Here is a 10,557-nt window from a genome sequence, read left to right as displayed (position 1 = left end):
TCATAAATGATGCATTTTTGGGTTGAGGCGACTTATTTTTGAACTTGACATACAAATTTTGTATGCGTTCCCCAAAAGAAAGGAGCTTCTTCACAGAGCTTTTCGAAACAGGATTTTTTACTACGGGTAATGGCTGCCTTCTGAAGCTTGTTTTGACATTTAAATGCTTCTCTGATATATTCCTTGTATACTCACCCATGTAAAGCCGTCCTGAATTTCTTTAGAGCGTGATTCACATCACCATCAGACTTGTCCTTTGCAGGCCCATATTGCTGCCTTGCCATTTATTAATTTTCAAAATTATACTCCAAGTGCTAAATTCCACCGTAAACAGCTGGCAATATTGCTCGCTAAGTAAGGCGACATCTATTTTCTCTTCTAGAACGATTTGTTTTAGCAGATCTTGTGCTGCAGCGCAGTGATTAAGGTTTAGCTGTATTAACCTCATCTTCATGGTCTTCATCAAAAGCATACAGCTGGGGCATTTTTGCACACCTTTGCCACGTGCCATGCAGCTGCGCAACGTGTACAGAGGGAAGACCTGTCAATCACACTAACACATACACATAGGGTGGGTGCATTTATCTCATTGTCATTCTGCAATTTAGATCTATCAAATGCGTATGTGGGGGCTACATACCGGATTCTTTGTTCGTTCGATCGAATCAACTATAGACCGGCTGTAGAAAAACTTAGGTAAGTATTAATAATGCATTGATATTATATAAAGATGCTTCTAATAACCGTTAGAGCTATATATCTTACTTTAGCCTTTGTGGTCGTGGCAGTGATCCGACTACGCCCATCTACGAGCAAGTAATTTTTTATATACTATATATGTACATATATAGTATATCAAGTTTGATCAAGATCTCTTAATTTGTACTTATGTTACAGCTTGCACGGACTGACGGACAGACAGACAGTCAACTTTAATTTTTTTAAATTAACGGAAAATAAGCGTATGATTAACCGGCGATTTAATTAACAATATCGCTTGATATACTGTGTATTTCAAAGCAAAGCACCATTGCAGTCACGCCCTGAGAGTCTACTTGTCGCTCATTTCTGTTTGTTGCCATAACAACATAAAAGATAATATTTATTGTCTTCTAAGGCAATTAGCACTAAAGGAATGATTACCGATGACAAAGTTTTACTACACACCTGTGCCATTCACATCTTTACCAGAGATCTGCAATTATTCCCTTTAAGTTATTGGAGAGTAACACAAAAAAGAGTATTAGTGGATATTAGAGTGATTCAAAATCAAATTTTTTTTTTCTTTGGTACTCTGAAAAATAGGTTCCTAGACACCTTTAAGAAAGCCTCTCAAAAAATGTATTCATAATAATTTTTTTTCATGGAGTTATAAAATTCATAAGAAATAAAAAATTTTCCCAAAAATAATCAAACTTTAACAGTTAATATCTTTTAAACGTTTGGGTTTACGAAAAAATCATAATGGACCTTTTTTGTAGAGCATTCAATTTCCTACAAAATCTAAGGAACAAGATATTTTTTTAAGTAGTTGGAAGCGAGATATAAGTTTTTCTATCTAATAATAAGAAAAAATAGAAAACTGTACGTAGGAGGACCTTCCCGTTTCTTAGAGGTGTCTAGGAACTTATTTTTCCGAGTAACAAACGAAAAAAAAAAATTTTTTTTTTGAATAACTCTAGTGGATATACGAGTGCTGCTATATATATTTCTGGCCTAGGCAACACTAAGTGTTGCCAGGTGCAATCTGACATTTCCATTGGAAAGTTTGACATTTTTAGCATAATATCACTCAATACGTTTTGTCATTTAATCGTGAATTGTTTTATTTACAGGGAATTAAAAAATTCATCTCGGCCAAAAAATGTTATTAACTCGTGAACATTTTCGTGCGATCATTTTTCACAACTTTTGTCGTGGTGCATCGATGAACTAAAATCTTTGTATGGCTATGAAGCACCATCCTATAGCACTGTGAAAAACTGGTACAACGAATTCAAACGTGGCCGACGCTCGCTCAAAGACGAATTCCGTAAAGGTCGTCCAAAAACAGCCATTGTGCCAGAAAACATCGATGCCGTACGTGAACTGATAATGCAAGACCGTCATGTAACATATCTTCAGATAGAGGCATGCCTATGCTTTTCTCCCACCAGCATACATTCGATATTGCATGAACACCTGGCCGTAAAAAAGGTTTGTTCTCGTTGGATCCCGCACAATTTGACAATCGCTCAAAAAAAGGCTCGTGTGGACTGGTGTAAACAAAGACTGAAAAAATACGATCGCAGTGCTTCAAAAGACGTTTATAAGATCTTTATAGGTGACGAATCATGGATCTATGCGTATGAGCCCGAAACAAAACAGCAATCGACAAAAAAAAAACAAAAAAAAAGCCATTTTCGTTGATAAATATGCCTATTTACATTATTAGGCCAGAAATATATATAGCAACCTACGTAGACTTTTGGACCGTGTAAAAAGCTGTATTGAAGCAGAAGGAAAGCAGAAGGAGACTATTTTGAATAAATTAAAACCACTTGTTCTGTGTGTTTTTTTAAGTCCTGTTTACTTTGGAACACTCCTTGTACTCTTGCAACATATTGCTACAGAGTATTATAGTTAAATTCACCTAACGGTTGTTTTTATCACCTAAAAATAGTCGAGTTAGATAAAGGGTTAAATATACAATCGCAGAAAAAAACCCACGAAGTCGGATATGTTCCAATATTCAATTTAAAAACTATCGCTATTCGCTCAAAATATATTATTTGTTTTGTTTATAACTACATTCGTTTACCGACATTTCTGACACAGTTACTATCTGCATGCTTTTATTTCAGTTCTGTGGTATTTTCTTTTGAGTCAGTTATAAAAATAAGCAAAGTTAAACATAGCATTCGCAATAGAGAAAAAAGTAGAAATAATTATCCAGACGTCAAACATGGGGAAATGTTACTTTTTCCGACGAATCCAAATTTAGTTTGTTTGGACCCCAGTGCTTTTCCCACCGTAAAGTATTTGCTTTATTTCGTGTAGTTTGTTGTTGGACAGCTTATTATTCTTAAAGGATGTTAAAATGGCGAAAAATACATTGGAAAGGAAGCGTTTTATCAATTCAAAAAGTGTATTTTCAGGATGGTTCAGCTCATTGCCATAGAGCCAAAAGAGGAACTAAAGCATTAAAATATTAAAATAGATTTTTCAGTAATTCATTGTAAGCGTTTACAGGTTACAAACCAAGAAGATTTTTATGGAATTGAGTCTCTTTAGTGGTGAGGAAACAGTTTAGATCCCAATCCAATTAAGAACTGCTGGCATTATATGGGCAAAAGGATAAGAGAAAGGTGTCCAAGAAGTCTAAAAGAAATGGAAAAATTATATAATAAATTAATTAACAAAAATTATATTCAACACATGTTGAATCCATAACTAAACTAACAGCCGAGGTTATTAAAAGGAGGGGGTCTTCCGTAAAACAATAAGGATTTTTTTAACAAATAATTCTATTTTGCGTTGTTATGTATTCTATTCTTAAATTATTATTATTCATTAACAAATTTCGTTGGGGGATTTCTTATGTATACTTGTATTTTTCAGTAAACCAAGTTTAGTAAACTATAACTTGATTATATGATAATGCTTTAAACATGAAATATGTAGATAAAAGTGGTTGACTCTAATAAAAAACTGTCTAACTTAAGATAACATGAACTATAGCTTTGCGCCATATATAGCCACTCTATAAAGTGCGTGTGATTTTTCACCGGGTGTATATGTATAAATGGTCAGGGTGATGAGATGAGTGAAAATCCGAGTGACTAGCTGTAAGTAAGTAAGTAAGTATTGCACCTTGGTACAAGTATTTCCTGGTTAAAAAGTGAGCACGATTTCATAGATGGGCGTAATCGGATTACCGCCACGGCCACAAAACACCATTAAATGAAAACCTACAAAGTGCCATAAATAAACACTAAATTAAGGTAAAGAACTGTGGAACTGGGGATCGCAGTGGCATGGGCTACATATGGGCTAAAATTTTTGAAAAGTAGGCATGGCCCCGCCCCTAATAGGTTTAATGTATATATCTTCCAAAAATTTCAAGTTAAAATAACCAAACTCACTTTAGATAAATCGTTTAAGAACCCAACCGATAGTGTGAAATGTGTGTGGATGAGAAAAATTGAATGGGATAAAAATTAGACAATGGGCGTGAAACCACCCTTCTTTAGGTGAAATGAAATACATATATTGTTATCCGCTCTACCGATTGCAACCAAATTCAATGCATAACTTTCTTCTGATATTTCTGAGTTACATTGGGAAAATCTCATGTATCGGCTAATATGCTAGGTTAGGTTAGGTTAAATTGGTGGGCAAATAAGCCACGCATAGATCACTTTCGGTCCTTTGCGATACCAGATGGAGTTCAGCTCCTAGGTCCAAGAGAAGTAATCATCCTTATGGTGCCTGCGCTTAACGCGAATTTTAAAAAACTCTGTGGCTTCACTATCAATACTCTTTCCAGTGTATCACACCGTGGGGACCCCAGATGCTTACAGCGTAGTCTTGCCAATGAGGAAGAAGAAGGTCGATAGAACCTTATACGCGATGTTAAGGAGGCTTATCCCACGGTAGTTGGCGCAGATTGTGGGGTCTACCTTTTTGTGGATTGTGCAGACCACACTTAAATTCCAATCGTTGGACATGCTTTCGTCCGACCATATTTTACAAAGAAGCTGATGCATGCTAGTTATCAGTTCTTCGCCGCCATGTTTAAATAGCTCGGCCGGTAATCCATCGGCATATTCGAGCATTACTTCTGTCGGCCAGCTTATCAAGCTCTTCGTACTCACGCATTTCGTCCTCTTTCTTCTTCTGTCTGCAAATGCGTTTCGCTTCTTTCTTCAACTCCCGGTATCTATCCCATCCCGCACGTGTAGTGGTCGATCGTAACGTTGCGAGGTAGGCAGTCCGTTTTCTCTCCGCTACGACACGGCACTCCTCGTCGTACCAGCTGTTCTTTTACATTTTCCGAAAACCAATGGCTTCGGATGCAGCTGTACGTAAGGAATTTGAAATGCCGTCCCACAGTTCCCTTATACAGAGTTGTTGACGAGTGCTCTCAAAGACCAGGAGTGTAAGCCGAGTAGAAAATTGTTCGGCTGTCTGTTGTGATTGCAGCTTCTCGACGTCGAACCTTCCTTGTGTTTGTTGACGTGCGCTTCTTGCTGCACAGAGGTGGGTGGGAATCTTGGCTGCAACAATTAGTATCTTTTGTCTATCACAACATGATCGATTTGGTTGTTGGCTTTTCGATCCGGAGACAGCCAGGTAGCTTGATGTATTAAAAGGGGGGTTTCTCTTCCGATGCTGTTGGTGATTTTTCATTAGTAGATTTTTTTAAGTGGCGGGTCCCAAACCCAGCGCACAACCCTTTGTTTGGGATGTTTCGTCTTCTCACTTTAGCTCGCCTTCGAAAGGATGTTCTTAGGCTACCAAGAGGATACTTGGTCAAAGACCGGAAGTCGTGAGCTGCTTGAGCCATGTGTAAAAGAATCGTTTCTGGCCACTCCCAAGTGAATGGCGAGCAGAGAACTTTCCTCACTTGCGTGAACTTTTACACATGACTCCATCCTCCATTTGTGCTTTGAATCTATAAAATCGGGTCCAAATCTGTCCTACACCCCATATAACTAAGAAACCTTATGCACCTGAAGCTATTAACCCGGCTTTTATCTTTGCAAGTTGCAAGAGTATGAAACGTTCGGATATAGCCGAACTTAGCCCTTCTTCATTTGTTCAAGATTGGAATCAGAAAAATAACTCGGATAGTAGATTTGCTTCCCACAGATGACGACATCAGACATTATGTCTGAGTACTAGCCCTAGAAATTTGGAAAGTTTTACAGTTTCGCCAGCATAAAATTAGCGCTTGAATGCAAAAAAGAGATGTGTAAATTTTCATTTTTTAAACAGACTTCTCGCTTTGGGTAATTACGCCTAGTGGTTGTAAATATAAACAAGCGGGCCACATATCAATGTACTACTAAATGTTGTTTTACCGTTACTCTTTGCATATTTGCAATTGTAACAGCTTGGTCTGCTGATAAAATGACGGTAAATATCTACAAGGTCATAACTCAAAATTAATCAGCAAGTGAAATTATTACAGACTCTCATAAAATTTATGCAACTCAGGTTTAATTACACGTTATCACACTCAGGTTGCACGCAGCTGCGTTTATGCAGAGTTTAATGCTGTTATTATTTAGTCAAATTTATTTCATCTGCACATCAGAGTATAAAGGTAATTTAAAGTTCAGACTTTTTGGCGATTAGAGTGTAATAAATGTTGTCATAAGAGCTCATAGGCTTATATGTCCCATAGCTTTGAGCAAATGTTGCAATTAAGAGTAGCAAGGCGTGTTTAATGTGTCGCTACGGGAACCCAGACCAGACACCTCGTCACCACATGTCCCAAACAAGTCAGAGAATGCGAGTATGGTACACGTGAGCTAATTTTAACGTGCAGAAGTAGTAACATATGTATACATACACACATAGGTACCTTCATGCAGCATGCGAGTGGTGTTTCAAAAAGAAATGTGTTTGCATTTCACTTCACCTCAGCACGCCTTGTTCTATGTAATACTTTAAACGCGGTTTCACTTTAAATTTAGCTCACCACTTTAATGCTACTAATATCTAATTCTCTTCAGGCAGAATTGTGTTCAGAACATGCATTGTTCCATCATTGACAATTCTTGACAAGCATTGAAAATTGAATTGGTGACAGAAGCTGCATGAAAGTTAAAATAGGCAATAATATAATAATGTACCAATATAGTATTTTTTGAATAGTTTAGAATTACTACTGATTTCTCTAAGCCGCAAGCGAACATTTCTTTTCAGCTGTCAGTTTGGTTTCCTTCTCATGTACCTTTGGCCGTCCGGCAATTTACATACAGTGGAAGCCCTTTATAAAATAATTTTCAAAGTGGAAGCCCTTTACGGTTCTTATATTTTCAAACCCTGTGTGTTAAAACCACAAAATATATTAACGTAGGAGTTAAAATAATGAAACGTTTGGTTAAAATCTGATCATGAATAAGTCAAACGTTGTTAAATAAATTCAATGTCAATGGTTTTGGAAACTGCAATTATTATAATTTGATTCCTTTATATTTTCTACTTACACCATTGTATCGTTAATTCCACTGTAAATATTCATACTACAGTTATTTATGCCATAGAGTAGCAGTGATTGATTGCAGCAATTGTAGGTTTTCCGCGAAGCCGCCGAAAGCAGCTCGACTAGTTTCACTAGCGATGATGACATCCAACTCGCCTCTACCGCCCCCACCACCACTGCTCTCGAATTCATTAGAAGTGTCGACCTTGCAGGGCTCTATGCTTTCAAAATCACTCACTGCTGTCGTTGGTGGCATGTGTGAATCGAGCATTTTAGTGCCGTAGAAATTTCCGCATATGTACGTATACGTGAATCCCTGTTTATTTGTTTAACATTTGGCTTTCTGCTTTTTAAGTGGGCGCGTGTATTATGATGAATTTTTCTTTTAGATTTTGTTTTGTCGACCTTTCGTTGGACATGATTTACACAATCACACTTTGCTTTGCTTTATATTTGTTGTTGTTGCCTTGTACCTTTCTGGTTTCTGGTGAATTTATATCTTGTTATTAGCTATTTTTGTGTGCATCACCTTTTACCTCAACACACTCGCGCTCATGCTTTTAAAATTTGTACGCGGCATAGGGATATATGTAAAATCCTTTATGCTCTTTGGGCGCTTGTTGTGTTAAAGTTTTGCGCTGAAAGCATAAAATGAAAAGATTGCAAAGTTTAGCATGTGACATGAATAATGTATTTATACTCGTACATACATAAATCTATTTTATATACATATTTTGTGGCTACAAAGTTTTACAGGTATCAAATTTGTAATTTATATATTTTCTTAGCATTAATTTGTTCATTTCTTAACTGATTAATTAACTTTAGTTTCTTTGATTCTACACGTGTACTCTTACAATATTCAAATAGAATTTTCCACTTGGCTTTGTTAAAGCATGTGAAACACAGAGGTCCATCCCTTGGGCTAAACTGCACACACTAATAAAATGATTTTCAATGATCCGGTATTCCGAGGTATCCTCGGTTCTTCGGAATCTAAAGTTTAATTTATAGTAAAAGTAGTAATATCTAATAGATTTTGTAACGGCTTCGTGACAATTATTAATTATGCATTTATTGTAAATTAATATTGTGAATTTATGGTGATGTCTGTTAAATTAAGGAAATACGCATTTTTTGCTCTTAGGATCCTCGGGTCATTTTGACCCGACGAGTTCGGTTGTTTTTTTCAATGGCTCACAAATTGAGTGATTCCATGATTTCTCAATTTATAAACTACGATATAAGTTCTGAAGATGAAATAATAAGTGAAACAGAGAATAATTCCGATGGAAATCCTACGGACAATATTCAACCTAATTGGAACATTGGAAGTAGTAGTGACGAATCTAGTAGCGATGAAGTACCTCTTTCAAGATATATGACCAATAATAGTGTTAGTGAATATGAAATGCGATCAAAAAATGGTGAATTTGTGTGGTCGAAGATCCCATTAGAAGGAAGAGGTCGTTTGGGCAGTGCAAACCTAATAAAACTTACACCAGGAATTACCAGATATGCTCCTAATCGCATCAATACATTTAGAAGCGCTTTTGATTTATTTATAAACAAACGCATAAAATCTATAATTTTGAAACAAACAAACATGGAAGGATCTTCACGGTTTGGAAATGAATGGGATGCGATGGATGAAATAGAGTTTGATGCATATCTAGGTCTTCTTATATTTGCTGGCGTTTTCAAGTCTAACGATGAAAGCCGCGACAGCTTATGGTCTGAAGTTTATGGACGACCTATATTTCGAGCAACAATGTCCCTAAAACGGTTCAAAAAAATTGCCGCCATTTTGCGTTTTGATAAACGTTCGGATCGAGAAGCAAGGAGACAGAGTGATAAATCAGCAGTTATAAGAGATATATGGGATGAATGGGCGACACTATTGCCTGTGTACTATAATCCGAATACAAATATCACAATTGACGAACAGTTACTTTCATTCAGAGGTCGGTGTCCTTTTCGCCAATATATGCCAAGTAAACCGAGTAAATACGGCATAAAATGTTGGATTTTGTGTGACAGTGAAACAGGATATGTTCGTTCAATTCAATGCTATACCGGAAAACTTCAAGGAAATGCTCCGGAAAAAAATCAAGGAATGCGTGTTGTTTTAGATCCGACAGAGGGCTTACAGGGCTACAATCTGACATGTGATAATTTTTTTACATCATATGAATTAGCCGAAGCACTTTTAGACCGTAAGCTTACCGTTAACTTTACGGAAAAATAAACGACAGATACCATTAGATCTTTTGGATACGAAGAAACCAGTGTTTTCATCCACATTTGCATTCAATTCAAAAATGGTTCTTGTCTCATATATTCCGAAAAAGAACAAAACAGTAATTTTACTCAGTACAAACCACAATAAGATTGAAATACATGATTCAGAGCAGAAAAAACCTAAAATTATCATGGACTATAACACAACTAAGGGAGCTGTTGATTTTCTAGACAAAATGGTTTCGGCCTATAGTTGCAAACGTATGACAAGAAGATGGCCTGTAGCCATATTTCATAATATGATTGATATCTCATGTTTCAATGCTTACCTATTATATTGTGATACCAATCCTGATTGGAAACAGAAGAGGACAGTACAAGGACGTCTGTTTTAAGAAAAACTGGGCATGGAATTGGTCAATGATCACATTGAGCGTAGGAAAACTCTTCCTCGGACAAATGCATCGCTGGAATTAGTACAACGAGTGAAGACAGGTGTTACTGAGACAACAGCTACTTCCAGTGCACAGAGTTGTAATAAAAGAAAAAAGTGTAATGTATGTCCGTCATCAAAAGATGTCAAAACTTCGAAAATCTGTAAAAAATGTAAGAAACCCATATGTCCAAGACATTCGGAAATTATGAGCCTCTCATGTTGCCAAGAGTAACAAATGTCATAAATTGTGTATTTTTTATTTGAATAAATACATATATGTATAACATAAATAATTCTATCCGTATTTAATTTATAAAAATAACACCGAGTTTGTTTTTAAATTGGGTCAATATGACCCGAGGACCTTAAGTTTGCGTAGTATTTGAGGAACCGAGGAAGGTTAAAGTAGCTATGGCCACTTATTGGCATTCCGACACAAGAAAATTACCTGATCTGATCGTCATTTTCAACGCTCGACAAATATCCATGGCCTTTATTTAAATTTGGAACACTTTCTTATTCTGTTTAACTAAGCTTCTCAGCACCAAAATAAAGTCATTTACAGATCAAAATATTTCCTACTACATTGAGAAATGAACGCCAAACAAAAATAAAAATTATTCTCTTTGGAAAACTGAAAAAGTATAAGGAAACCAATATTGTCGAATACATCCTTCAGAAAGCC

General features: G+C 36.4%; 1 long non-coding RNA gene across 1 annotated transcript in view; it reads right to left on the bottom strand.

Moving 5' to 3' along the window:
* Nucleotides 1–2,854: 2,854 nt before the first annotated feature.
* The window catches only part of LOC120766907, a 28,813-nt gene continuing 21,110 nt past the window's right edge, over nt 2,855–10,557 (bottom strand). Inside the window, exons 2-4 of the long non-coding RNA XR_005704626.1 lie at nt 7,200–7,833; nt 3,241–3,360; nt 2,855–3,174 (exon numbers count right to left, since the gene is read on the bottom strand). This is a non-coding gene — a long non-coding RNA (uncharacterized LOC120766907). The remainder of the gene's footprint in view (nt 3,175–3,240; nt 3,361–7,199; nt 7,834–10,557) is intronic.

This window comes from Bactrocera tryoni, chromosome 1 (assembly GCF_016617805.1).
Source record: "Bactrocera tryoni isolate S06 chromosome 1, CSIRO_BtryS06_freeze2, whole genome shotgun sequence".
NCBI lineage: Eukaryota > Metazoa > Arthropoda > Insecta > Diptera > Tephritidae > Bactrocera > Bactrocera tryoni.
This window is presented reverse-complemented; position numbering and strand designations above follow the sequence as displayed.